The following is a 22,543-nucleotide window of genomic DNA, read 5'->3' on the forward strand; positions in this document are numbered from 1 at the left end:
CTTAGCTATTGCTTTGCCTTTTTTAGAGCGGGCATTGCCTTGTGTCGTTTGTGTAACCTGTGATGGTTGTGGAGCATCAACATCATACTCATGATCCTCTTGATGTGTTGCATCATACTCATGCTCATCATGATGTGTTGGCTCCTCTTGATGTGCTGGCTCCTCTTCATTGACCTCCTCCTCTATGTCCTCTTCGTTCTGGACATAACGCCGTTTATTAGCTCTGGCGGCGCGGCTACCAGGTGCATACACGTCACTGGACTGAGCACCATGGCAAGAAAGCATAGCTGCCATCTTATGGAACCGCTTCTTGAACTTCTACGACAACACAAAATATGTTATGATATGAGATGCAAATAACTAATCCGCGAAAAGAAACTTTTATAATATATTGCGACTAACCTCCATCGTGCTCCTAAGAGTCCTCTCAGATAATGCACCACCAGGTGGATGACTCAGTGCAACATTGGCATCGTTGACGCACAGAAGCAACTCTCTGCCCTGCAATTCATGAACACACCAAACTTATGTATTTGAAAGAAGACAACATGATGCAAGTATGTTAGAATAGGTCAAACAGACTACCATTTCGTCATGCATCGGTGCATAGTCAACGTGAGCCCCTCTGGTGTCTCTCACAGCCGTGTTGAAGGTTTGATAACCTTGTGCAGTCTCCGGGTCTTCAGACACCAACTCCGACCACTCCTCATGAGTCCAACCAGGCTTCAGCTTTAACCGGTAACGATCCGCATACCACACTTGATACTTCTGATATGCTGACTGATTGTGAGGTCTATTCTCTGATTGCACTAACGTGTCTCTTTGATTCCAAATTTCTATCCACGCACGGTGTTTGTTTGCCCAATCCGATATATCCTGATTGTTCCTTCGTTCGAACCTACAAATGATGCACGGGACAAAGCATTAGCAAATATTGACTTATTCAATGCTCTACTACATACTCAAGGCATGCTTCCTTACCGATGCAGAGATAGCATTTCCTCCTTGCTCTCCTCAATTGAAATACCTTGTCTTCTTCCAAATTGTCTTGCCACACGGTCTACAAAGTGCCACTCGACTGCGAAGAAGCATATCATTGGGCACCTCGCCCACTAAAGATGGCTATCACGCGTGCACATCTCATTAAGATCAAAGTCACGATCTTCCACATAAGGCAACCAATATACCTGCAAAACAAAGAGATACATTGTTAGCTACATAAGTTTCATTCTTGACTAAATTTTATCTCATCAAACTTCTCAAAACCTGCTCAGCAGTCAAGGTGTCCAGCTCGTTCATATAGCACTTGTATCGCACATGCGAGCTTCCTGTGTAGACTGTCACTTGTTCCCAATAGTAAGCAAGCGTAGGGCGCCGATATGGATCATCATCATGCAACCCGTCATGATTACTCCGTGGGTTTGCCATGAGGGGGTTCTTGAAATCGGGCCGTCCAACCGGGATCCGCTCCCACATCCACACGGATAGGCTCCAAACAAACCCAGACAATGAGGATGTATCTCCCTTCCTCCGACACGCCAAGTCAAGCTGCAATCAAACAAACATGTTAGATATGGAGGCGCATGACAAATGCAAGATAAATGGTTGCAAATATCTCTTACCTGACGATACAAATATGCTAGTGCGGCCGAACCCCAGCTATACTGGGTATCCCAGTTATTGAGTAGCTCCAAGAACATTCAGAGGGCTGAGTTCCCGGTTGCATCTGAGAAGACTACCTTGGTTAGTACATACCAAAGATAGGCCCGCGCGTACTGTTGCACAACCACGTCATTGGCACCCTGAGGGCACGGATTGGTGTCTCCTTTGACTAGTTTTAGCCAAGAATGCCTCACTCTCATGGTATCGGCCTTGCCTTCTTGAGGGTCGTCGGGCTGACACCAATTAAAATGCTTGTCCGTTCTCGCCAATTAACAACGCTGACACGACCGGTAACAGCTTCTCCGTCGATAGGAAGGCCGCTTATCATAGCCATGTCCTCTAGGGTCATCGTCAGCTCCCCACATGGAAGGTGGAACGAGTGAGTCTCCGGCCTCCAACGATCCACAAGTGCGGTCAACGCCGCGTGGTTCACCGGCGGAGCGCGTCGCTTAAACTGCAACACGAATGGGAGAAGACCCAATCTCCGAATATAAGGCTCGTACCATGGGTCGTAAGTAAAGCCATCAGCGGAATGACCCCTCATGCGCATAGCAACTACATGCTGCAAATAAAGTGATGTTTTGATCAATACAAGAACACAAATGAGAAATAAAGAAATTTGACAAGTCTTGCTTCTTACATTTCCATTTTCAATGGCACGAGCACGATGCTCCTTATCCCACTCATCGATTAATCCGGCATACCAAGGTCCATCATCATCCGCCATCCTACAAAACAAATCACAAACATATATGAATACATGAACAATATAAAACAATACAATTTTCTTCTCCAAGTTATGCCATATGAACAAACCATTCTTCTCAAACATAACCACATCATTTTCTTCTTCTTCATATGCACACATAATTCTTCTCAAACATACCAACATCATCTCAATCAAATAAATTTGTCAAATAATATGGTGTCACATATGCAAATACATATCATCTAGAGTACCAAATTTCACCATATTTTTTGCAAATATAGTATGCCAACAATAGGATTATCTACACATACACACATCATCTATCAAACCAAATTATCAAACAAGTCTATTTTACATACAAAAATCATGTATTCATCACCCCTCTTAGTTCAAAAAAAAACTATGGACAACATATACACAAAACGGAATTGATTTTGCCTACATGTTCAACTACACATCATCTACTGCCTACCAAATCATCTATCAACTACAAACAATTTCCTAAAACAAAGAAACCATCTACTCATCTAACATCACCTAGTGTTGAATAATGCATCCAACAAGAGAGGGGAAAACCAAAACAAATTGGAGGGAATAGGGGAGAATACCTCAAGGATGCTTGGGGGGTCAGATCCACAAATTTGGGTGGAGGATGGAGTAGATCAAGGGGGGGTTTGGTGTGAGGGAGAAGAGGGGCGAGAGAGAGAGAAAGCTCTCTTTTCTTCGGCCGCCAGGGAGAGAGGTTGGGGATGAGTGGGCTGGGCCCGTGGGGTTATCCAGTTACCAGGGCCAGACGCTAGGGTCCTTGGCGTCTGGCCCCTTTGGCACGTCAGCAGGTCAACGGGCAGGCGGGCAGTGCGGGCCAGGGGCCAGACGCCAGGGCCCCTGGCGTCTGCTTCGTAACCCAGACGCCAGGGATGTTGGCGTCACCCAAAAAGGTCAGAAACGAATTTTTTTTAAAACGAGGTCAAATCGGGATTTTGTTAGCCTTTTAGATTATAACAGTGATTTTGTCCCACGGAGGCAGCAGGCGCTCGCGACGAGGTGATAGAGCGATTCGTCGGCCATGGCAGAGCCGCAGCAGTGGGGAGCGGCCGGGTCGACCCATGCGGGTTTGACCCAGTTGTGGTGGCCGTGGATGTAGTACGTGGACCTAGTACTGGTGGTCCTCCCGTTAAATGTGCTAGTATGATAACTAGACTTTTGGATTTGTTGGATGCTCGTAGATGTAGCACTGATGTTCTTCCCGTGATCATTCCGTAGTACTACTAGATCAATTTTTTCTGTCTTGACACGCCCATGTGGAGCGGCAAAAATGCTACACGTACAGGCTCATTCTACAGGTTTTTACAGGTTAAAGACCATTCGCTCTTCTAATTGGCCCCCCCCTGATTTTCACCGGTGGGCCCGTGCATCTTAATCAATCCTCGGCCAATCACTATTAAGCAACCTGTAAACCTCCTGTAAAACTCCGTACGTCTAGCAAAGCTCGTGGAGCGGTAGCCTGACAGCCGGCATGCTGGGGCACAGGCCACGGGACTTGTACACATTTACTAAGAGCAGAAATAGTACTCCGTGTTGATAAAGAGGCCAGCGACAGCCGGTTTAGTGGAGGATTGATGCGAGGTAAAAACGGGTTGCAGCGTGGTCGGCTCGAGGTCGTCTCTGAGGTGATGGCGACTCGGCGGATGAGCGGCGTTTCAGCGGCCGGCGGATGAGCGACGTCTCAGTGGCCAGGGCGACGGAGGCCAGAGCAGTTCCAACAGCGAAACATGGTAGAGGCGGGATGACTTGCAGCGATCGAAGCAAGACCGCGGGAGTGGGCAGCACATGCAAAGCCATGCATGGCTTTAACCCGTGACTCATTAAGAGAATATATCAACTTGTTTCTAGGGCTGGTAGTAGTACATGAAGAACTTAATGAACCCAGGTAGTTTGTAACCAGGCCACGCGGAGGCGAGGCCGGTGAGGCGGCCACGATGGCGAAACGGCAGGACAACTCGAGGGAGCGGAGCAAGCAGGGTCGACGCTGCACCGGCGGTTCACGGAGTGGCAGTTTGAATCTACGGCTGGCTGACGACCCCTGTAGGCGGCGATGGCGGATCTCACGGCGAACCGGCGATGATGGTGGCGCTCGTGGCAAACCGGCGGTGACCCAACAGCAAAGGCGGCAGGGCCGTGCTCAAGGTGGAAGTGAAGCCAAGGCCGGCTCGGGGCCGGATCAGCGGGGGCGACTCAACGCGAACTTGGCGGCGAATCGTTAGCACGGCAGCACAATGGCTTTACGCGGAACAGGCGCGCGGTGCAGCGGAAACTCGAGTCAGTTTCGAACAGCGCACGGGAGGCCAAGCATTGGAACTGCCGGCTTGCGCAATGCCGCGGACACGATGGCGGTTTAAGGCTACTTCGGTAAGGGCACAAGGTGGACAGCAACGGCGACTTGTAGTGGCGAGTCACACGGAGATGGTGACAGGCCGGCTCTCTGGCGGAGGCGACGCGAGGCTGGCTGACGAGGGCCACGGCGACTTGGGCCAGAAACGGCGGGTTGGCACAGGCAGAGACGACGGGCGCCTGACTCATTGGTAAGCCGGCGATTTTGGATCTTGGCGATTAGGAAATCGCGGGTCGGCAGCGGCGGGTCAAGGCCAGTGGCTTGGCCGTGGTAGAAGGTGACTCATGGGTAGAGGCGGATCACGCGCCGCGGACTCGCAACGGAAGAAGCAGCAGCGAGGCGGCTTGGTCGGGGACCGGCAGTTTGACTACGAAGATGGGCGGCCCACAACGGCGACTCAAAGGGAAACCATGGCGAGGGACCATGGCCGGCCACGATGCATGTTAGAGGAGCGGGCGTGCCCAAGTGTGAGAGCTCCAACGTAGCAACAGCAGCTCGTCACGCGGTCGAGGTAAACCAGCCAAGGAGAGTGGTGACGGCTCGACGACGGTTTGGCATCCGGCAGCAGATTGATAAGGTCAGAAGCGGCCTGGAACGGACACAGCACTCAAGGCAGGTTTTCCTCCTCCGAGTCATGGTAGTTTCGACGAATCCATCCCTGGCCAGTTTAGCGCGGCAGAGAGGCCCCCGCGAGTTGAGGCTGCAGTGGCCGAGGCAGAGAAAACTCGCGGCGGATCAATGGCAGATCCGAATCGGGCGGCTCGAGGCTGGTCTTGTAATTTGTGGAGGGGCCGGCGCGGGGAACACCGCAGCCATGGGCACACCGCGCTGAAGCGAGCGCTTGACCCAGGACCGGGAGTACCGTGGAGATGGCCCGGGGGCGGTTCGGTGCGGAAGAGGGTGCGTGCAAGGCCTGGAGCAGAGGAGCAGCCGACCACGGCGACTCGGAGTCACGGCAGATAGCTGTAGTTTGACTGATCTCTGACTCGTGAGTTGATGGCCCGATTCAGACTTATCCTGCGATCGCACAGTTGGTATTTTCTTCTGACTCGGTCAACCTGCACTCGATCAATGTATCCAGACTTGAGGTCCTGTTTGGTTCACAAGTTTTAGGACTTTTTTTAGTCCCAACTAAAAAGTCCTTAGTCCCTAAAAAGTCTCTTCATGTTTGTTTCCAGAGACTAAAAAGTCCCTAGTTCCTTCCTAGAGGTTATTAAATGACCATGTTGCCCCTAGTATATAGAAAAATAACAATCAAACAACATCATGGGGTGGCGGGCCAATGGATGCATGGAGGGGCATTGTTGGAAAAGTCCCGAAAAGTCCCAAAAGAGACTCTCCTTGAGAGCCTTCTTCATTTAGTCCCAAATGCCTAGTTTAGTCCTTAAAAAGTCCCTCCCGTTTGGTAAATATTCTCTAAGAGGGACTTTTTCTAGTCCCTACACAAAAAAGTCCCTAAAAACAAACACCCCCTGACACGTCGGCAAAAAACAAGCAGCAGTGGAGAATGGCGTTCTTGACCGCTTGTGATTGGTCCGCGAGCGGCGGGGAATATTGTACTATCAGATCCAAAGACTGTCTGGCAAATTGTTTTACCCCTGGCTATGGCTCTGCTCAAGACTTTTCCGAGCCGGATCATCCTGTGATTGTTCCATGCCAGAGCTTTACGGACTTCTTCATCCGAAAACTTGCGAACTTTCTCGAACCCTAAAAAAATCCCTCCGATTTGTAGTGACTTGGTTATCACCGATGAAAATTGATCTGTTATCGCCGGGTTGGAGGTATTGTAGCGGCAACTTCTGTCTGTCACGGCCTTTACATCGACATAGCGAAAATTGACCTAATTTCGTCGGATCACCCGGTTGCGGCGGCACGCATCTTGCAACTCTAATTTCTCTTCAACTCAAATCTCACACTTCCAGATCCAAAGTAAATCCTGTGTGATTCTATTGCGCCGGTTCTTCTTCATCCGGCCAATCGCGAGCTTATCGATCCCTAGATGAAATCCCTTCAAGAACTCAACACCACGGTGCGAGAGCCCCACGGTGGGCGCCAACTGCCGTGGAATTAACACGTCAGATGTCCTTTGTGTCAGGACTTAGTCGCGAGGCCAACGCATCTATGTGGTAGCTTGAGAGGGGTTGAGTGGGACGAGAGATGCAGGGCAGATCAACACAAAAGACAAGAATTTAGACAGCTTCGGGCCCCGGGAAACATCATCCGGTAACAACCCTACATGCTGTTTGAGGCTAGATCTCATTATCATGACGAGGGAGTCGCCGTAAACCGGCTCTCCTCTAGTTGTGTCTAGCCCTAGAGATTGTTTCTTGCTTGTCCCCCTTTGGGGAGCCCTGCCCCTCCTTATATAAGTTAAAGGGGCGGGTTACATGTAGAGTCCATCTCAGACTAAGACTTAAACTATTTTGACTTCCTTTCCTGGGCTTCTTAACGTCTGCTGGTTTAACATTGTCTACCGGTTTAACTTAGTCTGTGGGTTTAACATTGTCTGCCGGTTTAACATTGTCTGAATACCTGCCGGTGCCACCATCTGTCTTAACTCTACCGGTTTAACACTCACCGGTTTACCGTCTGACTTTAGCCATCTGTCTTAACTCTCTGCCGGTATACCATCCACCGGTTTACCAAATCCTGGCCGGTTTACGACACCGGCCGGGTCATACCGTGGGGTATATCCCCGACAATCGCGTTTTACGATACGGAGCCGCTGCCAAACCCTAATCTCTCTCGGGAGGGCTGATCTGGAGTCCGTTCGGGGCTCCGGAGAGGGGGATTCGTCGTCATCATCATCATCAAACATCCTCCATCACCAATTTCATGACGCTCACCGCCGGGCGTGAGTAATTTCATCGTAGGCTTGCTGGACGGTGATGGGTTGGATGAGATTTATCATGTAATCAAGTTAGTTTTGTTAGGGTTTGATCCCTAGTATCCACTATGTTCTGAGATTGATGTTGCTATGACTTTGTTATGCTTAATGCTTGTCACTAGGACCTGAGTGCCATGATTTCAGATCTGAACCTATTATGTTTTCATGAATATATGTGTGTTCTTGATCCTATCTTGCAAGTCTATAGTCACCTATTACGTGTTATGATCCGACAACCCCGAAGTGACAATAATCGGGATACTTCTCAGTGATGACTATAATTTGAGGAGTTCATGTATTCACCATGTGTTAATGCTTTGGTCCGGTTCTCTATTCAAAGGAGGCCTTAATCTCCCTTAGTTTCCACTAGGACCCAGCTGCCACAGGAGGGTAGGACAAAAGATATCATGCAAGTTCTTTTCCATTAGCAAGTATGACTATATTTGGAATACATGCCTACATTACATTGATGAATTGGAGCTAGTTCTGTGTCACCCTATGTTATAGCTATTACATGAGGAATCACATCCGACATAATTATCCATCACTGATCCATTGCCTACGAGTTTTTCATATATTGTGCTTCGCTTATTTACTTTTCCGTTGCTACTCTTACAATCACTACAAAAACCCAAAAATATTGCTATTACTATCTTTACCTTTTTATTACTGTTACAATTACTATCATACTACTTTGCTACTAAATACCTTGCTGCAGATACTAAGTTATCCACGTGTGGTTGAATTGACAATTCGACTTCTAATACTCAAGAATATTCTTTGGATCCCCTTGTGTCGAATCAATAAATTTGGGTTGAATACTTTACCCTCGAAAGCTCTTGCGATCCCCTATACTTGTGGGTCATCACTGGCCTCTGGGTCGCTTACGGGCAGGGCCCACCACTGACTTTTCTCTCCTCCTTGCTCCTTCTTCTTCTCCCTGCACCTGCTCCACCTCTCCTCGACAGAACATCGGGCAGGAACGTGGCCGTTGCTGGGCACAGCGACTCCGGCCATCTCCGGCCAGGGAGAGGGCACCGGTGGCCTCGGGATGGAGGCCCACACCCATCCAGGAGCTGCACACACTCCAGGGAGCGCTGCTGCGGCAACAAACCATCGGAGGCAGAGAGCAACGGCGGCGGTCAAACTCGGTGGCGCGTGGCCACGCTGGCTCTGGAGAGAAACAGAGAGGGTGGGGAGATTCTTAGGGGTATGGGTGGTCTAGTGGTGGTGGTGGAAGTTGGAGAGGGGCTCGACTCTGGGCAAATTTAGGAGGAGGAGGCCTACGGCCATGGTAGCAATGGTGGTCGTGGAGGGCGACTCGAGCTCGGGGAAGTGGTCAGGGGAGGCTAGAGGAAGTGCAGGAGGCCAGTGGTGAGCTCGGAGGGCTTGGGGAAGGCCTTATATAGGCGGGGGAGGGGTGCCGAGCAGGCACCACCGCGAACGCATGTCCGGCACCGCGGACGCGTGCCCACGCTCGCGAGCTCGGAGGTACACGACGGAGGATGCACAGGGGGAGTCTCACGGGGGCAGAGACAGCCAAGGGAGCGCAGGGGGGAAGAGGACGGCGATGAACCGAGCCAAAACGCCACTGTACGTCCATGGGCACGCGGCGGTTTGCGTTAGTGAGGATGCTGCCGGAGGGGGAGAGGGGTCCATGGGAACGGCGACGGTGACATGCAGCCACTGGACACGCTCACAAGCCCTAAGACGACGAGGGGGAGTGGTGCCAAAGCACAAACGGTGCTCTAGACATGCCACAACGCACAGAGTGCATAAATGTGCATGCCAGCTGCACGGTCACCACACGACATGGCACGGGGAGGGCTGTACAGGATGTCAAACTTTTTCTAGGAGCTAGTCCTTCCAGGGTGGATCATTTATGAGGCATTGGCTTGATCTAGGGTGATATGGTTAAATGGTAACTAAGCTTTGAAGTTTACTGCAGTAAACTTAGCCATGCACCATGATCAACAGGAACTTGATTGGGGTGAATGGAGTTGTCTGGGATGATTAACTACGGAAGGACTATGATCCTGGAGGTTTTGATGGGATTTGAACCAAGATTTAATATAGTTGCTTTGCAACTGCCAAATCTGGTCAGAAATTAAATTTGGATGATGCACTCACCTGGAGAAGCAACTTGGGCTAAGATTGGGAAAATCTTGATTATTTGGACATATGAATATTCTGTAAAAAGCTCATACCAAATGGACAAGCCAAAATGGTACTTGCTTCACAAACACCATTTCTGTCCAGAAACTTGGAATAATTTTGGTGATCAAATGGCTCATTTAAATGATGCCAAATTTGGTGGAGAGATGTTTTATGGGTATAAGAATGATCTGGTAATTTATCAGAATTTTTGAAGCAATATAAAGTACACTTGCTTCACAACCTGAAAATATTGCCAGTATCAACGATTTGCTCCTGTGCTCACATAGATGATTGGATGGGGCTGAAAATGGGTGGAGGGGGTTAATATGAGCACATTAAGAACTGTGCAAAAATTTAACTCATTTGGATACTCGTAGCTAGTACTTCCTTCACAAAGCCTTCTGTCTGACAAAAACCTTGAAACTTCACTGAGGAAGATTGGCTAGGCAAATAAAGTTGAAATTGTGCATGAGGCAATTATTTGGACATATAAGCATGCCCAAAAAGGTTGGGAGCCACTAGGAAAAATATAAATGACACTTCCTTCACGAACTGCCATTCAGGGCAGAATAGAAAAAGGAATATTGGGGAATTATTTTTGAACTGGCCAAGGAACTTTTTGGGAATATTTGAGCTATATATGACCCAAAGGAACTATGAGAATTATTTGGGGATTTTTGGATGGACAGAAATATAGGTTGCTTCACAACCTAGGGTAGATAGGGTTATTCCTTTAATAGAAAAAGGAATATTCCCTAGAAAATGATTTTAGGGTTTGGTCAAGGAGTGAAGTGACATGATCTTGGCAAGGTTTTTGAGAATGATTAGCCACTTGGGAGGGGGAATGAGGATGATTTCCCAGGTGGCAAGGCCATAGAACCACTCCAAAAAGAAAAACAGAGCAAAAACCAAATAAATCAGAAGAAAAAGAAAAGGGGCAAAATCCGAGCTGTTACAACCATAAACATATTGCAACACCCTAGAGCGGGGGCCCCTCACGTTTGCACGAGAATGGAGGGCACCGTAGGACAACACCATAAATAAAATATACAATCATACCGACCAAGATCACGATTAACCCACAGGACAAACGGATCTACTCAAACATCATAGGATAACCTTAGATCATTGGGAAATAGTATATGGAGTTGAGCACCATGTTTAAGTAGAGATTACAGCTGGGAGAAGGGGTGTTACTTCTGCATAGAGAGGGAGAGAGTTGGTGTTGACGGTAGCAAAATTCTTGATGTAGATCGTCGTCACGATCCTAGCCCCGGCGGCACTCCGGTGCCACCGGGAGAGAGGGGGAGAGAGCCCCCCTCCTCATTCTTCTTCCTTTGCCTTCCCCCTAGATGGGAGGAGGGTTCCCCCTCTGGTCCATGATCTCCATGGGGGCGGAGGGGCGGGAGCCCCTCCGAGATTGGATCTCCCTCTCTACTCTCTTCTGTTTAGCGCTCCCTAGATTTGGCCGAAAACCATATATGAAAGTGACAACATATGAAACTCTCCACATGAAAAACATGGTGCTACTTTGAAGCACAAGTGTGGTAAAGGATACTAACAATGCCCCTTCTCTCTTTGTTTGTTTTTTTCCTTTTTCCCTTTTTTTCTTTTTCTTTTTTTCTTTTTTTCTTTTTTTCTTTTTTTTCTTCTCTCATTGTCCGGAGTCTCATCCCGACTTGTGGGGGAATCATAGTCTCCATCATCCTTTCCTCACTGGGGCACTTCTCTAAAAATGATGATCATCACACTTCTATTTACTTATAACTCAAAAGTACTAAAAATTACAACTCACTACCTACAAAAAAATATGACTCTATATGAATGCCTTTGACAGATGATCTAGCGTAACATGTATAAAAAATGCTAAACGGTGGCTGATCCACAACTACTATGTGAGCTATATGATCATGCAAAGCAATATGACAATGAATGCTCAAGTCATCAAATGAAAGCGGTGGAAGTTGCATGGCAATATATCTCGGAATGGCCATGGAAAATCCATAATAGGTAGGTATGGTGGTTGTTTTGAGGAAGATACAATAAGGATTATGTGTGATAGAGTGTATCTATATCACGGGGTTTGGATGCACCGGCGAAGTTTGCACCACGTCTCAAGGTGAGAAAGGGCAATGCACGGTGCCGTAGAGGCTAGCAAATTGCAGAAAGGTAAGAGTGCACATAATCCATGGACTCACATTAGTCATAAAGAACTCATATACTTATTGCAAAAGTTTACTAGCCCTCGAAGCAAAGTACTACTACACATGCCCCTAGGGGGATAGATTGGTAGGAAAAGACCATCGCTCATCCCCCACCGCCACTCATAAGGAAGACAATTAAGGATAAATTGTGCTCCAAATTTCATAGCATAAGAGACTATACGTGCATGCTTCGGGAATCACAAACCTTAACACTAATATTCTTACTAACCACAACCATTTACTAGTACAACCCACATATTCCATCTCTATATCGCAAAACTATTGTAAGGAATCAAACATATCATATTCAGTGATCCATAAGTTTTATTCTACGGACACCGGTTTTCTATGTGAAGAGAAACATGCAATCCAAACTTCAAATGATATAAGTGAAGCACATGAAGCATTCTATAAAGCCATACTCAAAAGATATAAGTGAAGTGCAATGAGCATTCTATAAATCAACCATTGATTATCTCATACCAGCATGGTGCATAAAACAAAAATGAAAACTAAATGCAAAATACGCTCCAAGATTTGCACATATCACATGAACAAAATGAATCTGAAAACATACCTACACTTGTTGAAGAAAGATGGGATGCCTTCCGGAGCATCCGCAAGCTTAGACGCTTGAGTCTCCTTGAATATTACTTGGGGTGCCTTGGGCATCCCCAAGCTTGAGCTCTTGCCTCTCCTCCTCCTCATATCGAGACCTCCTCGATCTTCGAAAACTTCATCCACACAAAACTCAACAGAAATAAAAGACTCTATAAAACTTCCGGGTTGTCTCCCTGGCAGCGCTTTCTTTAAAGCCATTAAGCTAGACATAAAGTGCTCAAGTAATGAATCCACCCGGATACCATGGTATATCAAAGCCAATTTGAATTAGCAATAATTTGGCATTTATTAGTGAGCACAAAGCAACATATATCAAGCAATGGCGAAGTCAACTATCTTCCTATGCATCGACATGTCATACAAGAACAATTCATGCACATCGAGTAAAGGCCAATACATAACATAAGTAGTTTCTTGCCATTTTTCGTGTTGGAAACATAGAGAGGCGAAGATGTAGTTCCTCTCTCATAATAACTGCAAGTAGGAGCAGCAAGCACATGCATATTATATTCATCAAAATCATCATGTGCAACGGTAAAAGGCAACCCATCAATATAATCCTTAATAAGAACAAACTTCTTCGATATAGTGTAGTTTGGAGAATTCAAAAAGATAATAGGACTGTCATGTGTGGGTGCAATAGCAACAATTTCATGTTTAACAAAATGAACAATAGCAAGTTCATCTCCAATAGCATAATTCATATTGGTATGATGGCCACAATCATAGCAAGCATAATCAAAAACGGATATTTTAAACGAATCAACGGGATCATATTAATTATCATAGCAGTCATCCTTTGGTAACAACGAAGGGACATTAAACAATGTATGAGTTGAAGAGTTACTCTCATTAGATGGTGGGCACGGGTAGCTAATCCGCTCTTCCTCCTTTTGTTCTTCACCCTCCTCATCATCTTTTTCATCCAATGAGCTCACAGTTTCATCAATTCCTTCTTCCATAGACTCCTGCAAAATATTAGTCTCTTCTTGGACAGCATAGACTTTCTAAATAAATGCATCAATGTCGGAATTGTATTTATAATTATCATAGCAATATTTAAGGATGGCAAATTTTTTAGGTCTATAAACATCATAATCAAAAGCTTCATACTTTCAAAACAAAGATTCAATTTCATAAGCACCCTTGAAAGCAACAAATTCTTCTATCTGTTCTACATCATAATAATCATATATACCACAGGAATAAGAAGCCAAGGTTTCATTATCATTAAATTTGCATGAAAAGGGAAGGTGTGGAGCATTCATCCTAGAGCAACAAGTATAATCATATCTCAAGCATAGCTCCCGAGCATACCAATGCAACATATGAATTTGATCCCATAACAATTTCCCTTTATGAGTCAAGCGATAATCCCTAAGTATTCACGTTGATCCAACGTTACTCCCATTATCAAGTTGAATGTGGTTTTCTCAGGATTATCAAAGTAGTGCATAATATCTTTCACATAACGAGCATCGAGGGTTTTAGGAGGTTCCCCATCTCCATGAGTAGCAAGTACCAATAATTTTTTTGGTGTTTCGTGTTTGATATCCATAACTAAAGATGGAGAACAACTTAGAACTGAAAATAAAAATTACTTAGTGATAAAGAAAACAAGCACACACGAGAATATTCACCCCACGCTATTGCTCCCCGGCAACGGCGCCAGAAAAAGGTCTTGATAACCCACAAGTATAGGGGGTCATTTGTAGCCTTCTTAAATAAATAAGAGTGTCAAATCCAATGAGGAGATAAAGGCAGAACAAATATTCCCTCAAGTTCTATCGACCACCGATACAACTCTACACGCACTTGACGTTTGCTTTACCTAGAACAAGTATGAAACTATTTTGCAAGAATAATACTACGAGTACTTTGCTAGAATAAAACTATGAATAAAATGCAAAGTAGTAAAAGTGGATAGATTTTGTCAACGAGAAAGTCATTTCTTCCTAGGCAATCGATAACAAGTACCCGCAATCATTCTTGCAATTTTATATGAGGGAGAGGCATGAGCTAACATACTTTCTCTACTTGGATCATATGCACTTATGATTGGAACTCTAGCAAGCGTCCGCAACTACTAAAGATCATTAAGGTTGTGAAACCCAACCATAGCATTAAGTATCAAGTCCTCTTTACTCCCATACGTCATACCCCACTTACTCGGGTTTAAGCTTCTGTCACTCTCGCAACCCACCATAAGCGAACCATGAACATATTGGAACACCCTATAGTGGGGGCCCCTCATGTATGCACGAGAACAGAGGGCACCATAGGACAACACCATAAATAAAATATACAATCATACCAACCAAGATCAGATTAACCCACAGGACAAAACGGATCTACTCAAACATCTTTGGATAACCATAGATCATTGGGAAATAATATATGGAGTTGAGCATCATGTTTAAGTAGAGATTACAGCAGGGAGAAGGGGTGTTACACTGCTGCATATAGGGGAGAGAGTTGGTGTTGACGGTAGATAGATTGTTGATGTAGATCGCCATCACGATCCTAGCCCCGGCGGCACTCCGGCACCATCGGGAGAGAGGGGAGAGAGCCCCCCTCCTTCTTCTTCTTCCTTGGCCTCCCCCTAGATGGGAGGAGGGTTCTCCCTCTGGTCCATGGCCTCCATGGTGGTGGAGGGGCAGGAGCCCCTCCGAGATTGGATCTCCCTCTCTATTCTCTCCTGTTTCGCGCTCCCCAGATCTGGCCGAAAGCCATTTCTTATATTCCCGGAGATCCGTAACTCTGGTTGCACTGATCTTTTTACACGATTTTTTCCTGATATAAGCTTCCTTGTGCCCGAAGTAGAGCTCCAACCAACGTACGAGAGGAGAACAACCCAGCACCACGCGCTCTTGTGTGTCGTGGTCTATGTGGGCCTCCGTTTGCGGTGATTCCAAGTCCTAAAATTCACAAATATTCAAAAATAATTCTCCGTGGAGTTTCATCATGTTTGGACTTTGTTTGATATGGATTTTCTGCGATACAAAAACATGCAACAAAAAGGAACTGGCACTGGGCACTGGATAAGTAAGTTAGTCCAAATAAATCATATAAAAAGTTGCCAAAAGTATGTAAAAGTTGAATAATATTAGCATGAAACAATCAAAAATTATAGATACGACGGAGACGTATCAAAGGTGTACCCAATTGTTTCCTTAGGGTATCCTATGAAGACACATTTCTTTGATTTGGGTTCGAGCTTATCGGGTTGAAGCCTTTTGACATAAGAATCACATCCCCAAACTTTAAGAAACGACAACTTAGGTTTGCTACCAAACCACAGTTCATACGGTGTAGTCTCAACGGACTTTGACGGTGCCCTGTTTAAAGTGAATGCAGTTGTCTCTAATGCATAGCCCCAAAAAGATAGTGGTAAATCGGTAAGAGGCATCAAGATCGCACCATATCCAATAAAGTGCAGTTACGATGTTCAGACACACCATTACGCTGTGGTGTTCCTTGTGGCATGAGCTATGAAACTATTCCATATTGTTTTAAATGAATGCCAAAACTCGTAACTCAAATATTCTCCTCCACAATCAGATCATAGAAACTTTATTTTCTTGTTACGATGATTCTCCATTTCACTCTGAAATTCTTTGAACTTTTCAAATGTTTTAGACTTGTATTTCATTAAGTAGATATACCCATATCTGCTCAAATCATCTGTGAAGGTCACAAAATAATGATAACCGCCACGAGTATCAACACTCATTGGACCGCATACATCGGTATGTATTATTTCCAATAAGTCACTAGCTCGTTCCATTGTTCCGGTGAACAGAGTTTTATTCATCTTGCCCATAAGGCACAATTCACAAGTTTCAAATGATTCATAATCAAGTGATTCCAAAAGTCCATATTTATGGAGTTTCTTCATGCGCTTTACACCGATATGACCCAAACGACAGTGCCACAAATAAGTTGCACTATCATTATCAACTTTGCATCTTTTGGCATCAATATTATAAATATGTGTATCATCACGAATTCACGATCAAGATTCAACAAAAATAGACCACTCTTCAAGGGTGCATGACCATAAAAGATATTACTCATATAAATAGAACAACCATTATTCTCTGATTTAAATGAATAATCATCTCGCACTAAACAAGATCCAGATATAATGTTCATGCTCAACCCTGGCACCAAATAACAATAGTTCAGGTCTAAAACTAATCACGAAGGTAGATGAGAGTTAGCATGCCGACGGCAATCACATCGACCTTGGAACCATTTCCGACGCGCATCGTCACCTCGTCCTTAGCCAATCTTCATTTAATCTGTAGTCCCTGCTTCGAGTTACAAATATGAGCAACCGAACCGGTATCAAATACCCAGGCACTACTACGAGAATTAGTAAGGTACACATCAATAACATGTATATCAAATATACCTTTGCTCAGTTTGCCATCCTTTTTATCCGCCAAATACTTGGGGCAGTTCCGCTTCCAGTGACCAGTACCTTTGTAGTAGAACCACTCAGTTTCAGGCTTGGGTCCATTTTTAGGTTTCTTCCCAGGAGTGACAACTTGCTTGTCATTCTTCTTGAAGTTCCCCTCCTTTTTACCCTTGCCCTTGTTCTTGAAACTAGTGGTCTTTTTAACCATCAACACTTGATGCTCCTTCTTGATTTCTACCTCCACGGCTTTTAGCATCGAAAAGAGCTCGGGAATAGTCTTTTCCATCCCTTGCATATTATAGTTTATCATGAAGCCTTTTTAGCTTGGTGGTAGTGATTTAAGAACTCTATCAAAGACACAATCATCTGGAAGATTAACTCCCAACTGAGTCAAGTGATTTTGGTACCTAGACATTTTGAGTATGTGCTCACTAACAGAACTATTATCCTCCATCTTGCAGCTAAAGAACTTGTTGGAGACTTCATATCTCTCAACTCGGGCATTTACTTGGAATATCAACTTCAACTCCTAGAACATCTCATATGGTCCATGACGTTCAAAACGTCTTTGAAGTCCCGATTCTAAGCCGTAAAGCACAGCACACTGAACTAACGAGTAGTCATCAACACACGACTGCCAGGCATTCACAATGTCTGCAGTTGCTGGGGCAGGTGGTACACATAGCGGTGCATCAAGGACATATTTCTTCTGTGCAGCAATGAGGATAATCCTCAAGTTATGGACCCAGTCCGTGTAGTTGCTACCATCATCTTTCAACTTAGATTTCTCTAGGAATGCAAGAAAATTAAAAGGAATGGTAGCACAGGCCATTGATCTACAACACATATATGCAAAAAAACTATTAGGACTAAGTCCATGATAAATTAAGTTCAGTTAATCATATTACTTAAGAACTCCCAATTAGATAGACATCCCTCTAGTCATCTAAATGATACATGATCCAAATCAACTAAACCATGTCCGATCATCACGTGAGATGGAGTAGTCTTTGATGGTGAACATTGAAGGAAATATGCCCTAGAGGCAATAAATTATATTTCCTTATATCATGATAAATGTTTATTATTCATGCTAGAATTGTATTAACCGGAAACTTATAGTACATGTGTGAATACATAGACAAAACAAAGTGTCCCTAGTATTCCTCTACTTGAATAGCTCATTAATCAAAGATGGTTATGTTTCCTGACCATAGACATGTGTTGTCATTTGATGAACGGGATCACATCATTAGAGAATGATGTGATGGACAAGACCCATCCGTTAGCTTAGCATAATGATCGTTCAGTTTTATTGCTACTGCTTTCTTCATGTCAAATATATATTCCTCGGACTATGAGATTATGCAACTTCCAGACACTGGAGGAATGCCTTGTGTGCTATCAAATGTCACAATGTAACTGGGTGATTATAAAGATGCTCTATAGGTATCTCTGAAGGTGTTTGTTGGGTTGGCATAGATCAAGATTAGGATTTGTCACTCCGAGTATCGGAGAGGTATCTCTGGGCCCTCTCGGTAATGCACATCATATGAAGCCTTGCAAGCAATGTGACTAATGAGTTAGTTACGGGATGATGCACTACGGAACGAGTAAAGAGAATTGTCGGTAACGAGATTGAACTAGGTATGGAGATACCGACAATCGAATCTAGGGCAAGTAACATACTGATGACAAAGGGAATAACATATGTTGACATTGCGGTTTGACCGATAAAGATCTTTGTAGAATATGTGGGAACCAATATGAGCATCCAAGTTCCTCTATTGGTTATTGACCGGAGAGGTGTCTCGGTCATGTCTACATAGTTCTCGAACCCGTAGGGTCCGCACGCTTAACGTTCGATGACGATTTGTATTATGAGTTATGTGTTTTGATGACTGAAGTTTGTTCGGAGTCCCGGATGAGATCACGCACATGATGAGGAGTCTCGAAATGGTCGAGAGGTAAAGATTGATATATTGAAAGGTTACTGGCAACTGATAGCATCCCCTACTAGCCATATACTCCGCTCCTCGGGAACTTACTAACATAGGTGACTTAAGGGCTACTCTTGGCAACTTATACTTATCCATAAATCCCCTGATATGAATGAATGAGATGCACCCGTATCGAGAAGAACAAGTGCTGTAAATGCATTAATCAAAAACTTACTGACAACTGCGTCGGGCTGCTCCTCAATCTCCTCCACACTGACGTGGTTCACGTGACCTCTGGTAAAGGGGTTGGGCTTCTTTCAAGCACTTCTGTTTCCATTTCCATTATTTTCTTCAGAGCATTCAGTGGCGTAGTGTTCGGTCTTCCCGCACTTGGAACAAGTAATTTGACTCAGATCCTTCTTGGCGGGTGTCGTGGGGTTGGAACAGTTCTGACTATTGTTGCCTCTATTCCCATTGCCATTCTTAGGGCCACTGTGGTTATGCGAACTTCCTCCATTGTGCATATGTCCTCCATGGTTATGGACTCCAGGGTTATGAGTATGTCCTTCCAAGTACGGAGAATAGCGGGGCTTTTGCTGAGCTCCAGAAGTGTACCTCCCATGTCCATACTTCCTCTAGTGATTATCAATCTGTTCCTGCTTGCCTTCTATCGTGAGGGCCATGTCTACCAACTCCTGGTAGTTGTTGAAGGTTGCCACCATCAACTGCATACTCAGCTCCTCATTGAGTCCCTCAAGAAACTTCTCCTATTTTGCGGCATCTGTGGCCACATCATCTAGGGCATAGCATGCTAACTTGCTAAACTCATCCACATACTGTCTCATAACCCACAAGTATAGGGGATCACAACATTTTTCGAGGGTAGAGTATTCAACTCAAATTTATTGATTCGACACAAGGGGAGCCAAAGAATATTCTCAAGTATTAGTAGTTGAGTTGTCAATTCAACCACGCCTGAAAGACTTAATATGTGCAGCAAAGTGCTACGTCTTGAGCTTGCGTTGGTTTTCCTTGAAGAGGAAAGGGTGATGCAGCAATAGTAGCGTAAGTATTTCTCTTAGTTTTTGAGAACCAAGGTATCAATCCAGTAGGAGGCTCCTCACAAGTCCCACACACCTACACAAACAAACAAGAACTCGCAACCAACACAATAAAGGGGTTGTCAATCCCTTCACAACCACTTGCGAAAGTGAGATCTGATAGAGATAATATGATAATATAAATATATTTTTGGTATTTTATGAAATAGATTGGAAAAGTAAAGATGCAAATAAAAGTAGATTGAAAGCTTATATGATAAGGGATAGACCCGGGGGCCATAGGTTTCACTAGTGGCTTCTCTCAAGATAGCATAAGTATTACGGTGGCTAAACAAATTACTGTCGAGCAATTGATAGAAAAGCGAATAATTATGAGATTATCTAGGCATGATCATGTATATAGGCATCACGTCCGTGACAAGTAAACCAACTCATGCCTGCATCTACTACTATTACTCCACACATCGATCGCTATCCAGCATGCATCTAGAGTATTAAGTTCATAAAGAACAGAGTAACGCATTAAGAAAGATGACATGATGTAGAGGGATAAACTCATGCAATATGATATAAACCCCATCTTTTTATCCTCGATGGCAACAATACAATACGTGCCTTGCTGCCCCTGCTGTCATTGGGAAAGGACACCGCAAGATTGAACCCAAAGCTAAGCACTTCTCCCATTACAAGAAAGATCAATCTAGTAGGCCAAACCAAACTGATAATTCGAAGAGACTTGCAAAGATAACTTAATCACACATAAAAGAATTCAGAGGAGATTCAAATATTTCTCATCGACATACTTGATCATAAACCAACAATTCATCGGATCTCGACAAACACACCGCAAAAAGAGTTACATCGAATAGATCTCTAAGAAGATCAAGGAGAACTTTGTATTGAGATTCAAAGAGAGAGAAGAAGCCATCTAGCTAATAACTATGGACCCGAAGGTCTGTGGTAAACTACTCACAACTCATCGGAGAGGCCTTGGAGATGATGTAGAGGCCCTCCATGGTGGATTCCCCCTCCGGCGGAGCGCCGGCGACGACTCCAATATGGGATCTCGCGGATACAGAAGGTTGCGGTGGTGGAAATAGTTTTTCGTGGTCTCCTCTGATGTTTTCGGGGTACATGGGTATATGTAGGAGGAAGAAGTAGGTCGGTGGACGCTCGATGGGCCCACAAGGGTGGGGGGCGCACCCACCTGTAGGGGGCACGTCGGGCACCCTCGTGGCCGCCTCGCTTGTTTCTTGACTTCCACTGCAAGTCCTCTGGATCACGTTTGTTCCAAAAAGATCGCTCCCGAAGGTTTCATTCTGTTTGTACTCCATTTGATATTCTTTTTCTCCGAAACACTGAAATAGGCAAAAAAACAGCAATTTGGGCTGTGCCTCTGGTTAGTAGGTTAGTCCCAAAAATGATATAAAAGTGTAAAGTAAAGCCCATAAACATCCAAAACAGGTAATATAATAGCATGGAACAATCAAAAATTATAGATACGTTGGAGACGTATCAAGCATCCCCAAGCTTAATCCCTGCTTGTCCTCGAGTAGGTAAATGATAAAAACAGAATTTTTGATGTGGAATGCTACATAGCATAATTCTAAATGTAATTTCCTTTATTATGGCATGAATGTTCAGATCCTAATGATTCAAAATAAAAGTTCATATTGACATAAGAAATAGTAATACTTCAAGCATACTAACTAAGCAATCATGTCTTCTCAAAATAACATGGCTAAAGAAAGTTATCCCTACAAAATCGTATAGTCTGGCTGTTGCTCTATCTTCATCACACAAAGTATTTATTCATGCACAACCCCGATGAAAAGCCAAGAAATTGTTTCATACTTTAGCAATCTCAAACTTTTTCAACTTTCACGCAATACATGAGCGTAAGCCATAGACATAGCACTATATGTGGAATAGAATGGTGGTTGTGGAGAAGGCAAAAAGGAGAAGATAGTCTCACATCACCTAGGCATATCAACGAGCTATGGAGATTACCATTAATAGATATCAATGTGAGTGAGTAGGGATTGACATGCAACGGATGCACTAGAGCTATAAATGTATGGAAGCTCAACAAAAGAAATTAAGTGGGTGTGCATCCAACTTGCTTGCTCACAAAGACCTAGGGCATTTTGAGGAAGCCCGTCATTGGAATATACAAGCCAAGTTCTACAATGAAAAATTCCCACTAGTATATGAAAGTGAAAACATAGGAGACTCTCTATCATGAAGATCATGGTGCTACTTTGAAGCACAAGTGTGGTAAAAAGGATAGTAGCATTGTCCCTTCTCTCTTTTTCTCTCATTATTTTATTTTATTTTTTTATTTGACCTTTCTTTTTTTATTTGGCCTCTTTTTTTGGTGGGATCTTTGGACTCTTTTTGTTTAAAAGTATGAAGTCTCATCCCGACTTGTGGGGGAATCATAGTCTCCCTCATCCTTTCCTCACTAGGACAATGCTCCAATAATGA

Source organism: Triticum aestivum, chromosome 7B (assembly GCF_018294505.1).
Source record: "Triticum aestivum cultivar Chinese Spring chromosome 7B, IWGSC CS RefSeq v2.1, whole genome shotgun sequence".
Classification (NCBI taxonomy): Eukaryota; Viridiplantae; Streptophyta; class Magnoliopsida; order Poales; family Poaceae; genus Triticum; species Triticum aestivum.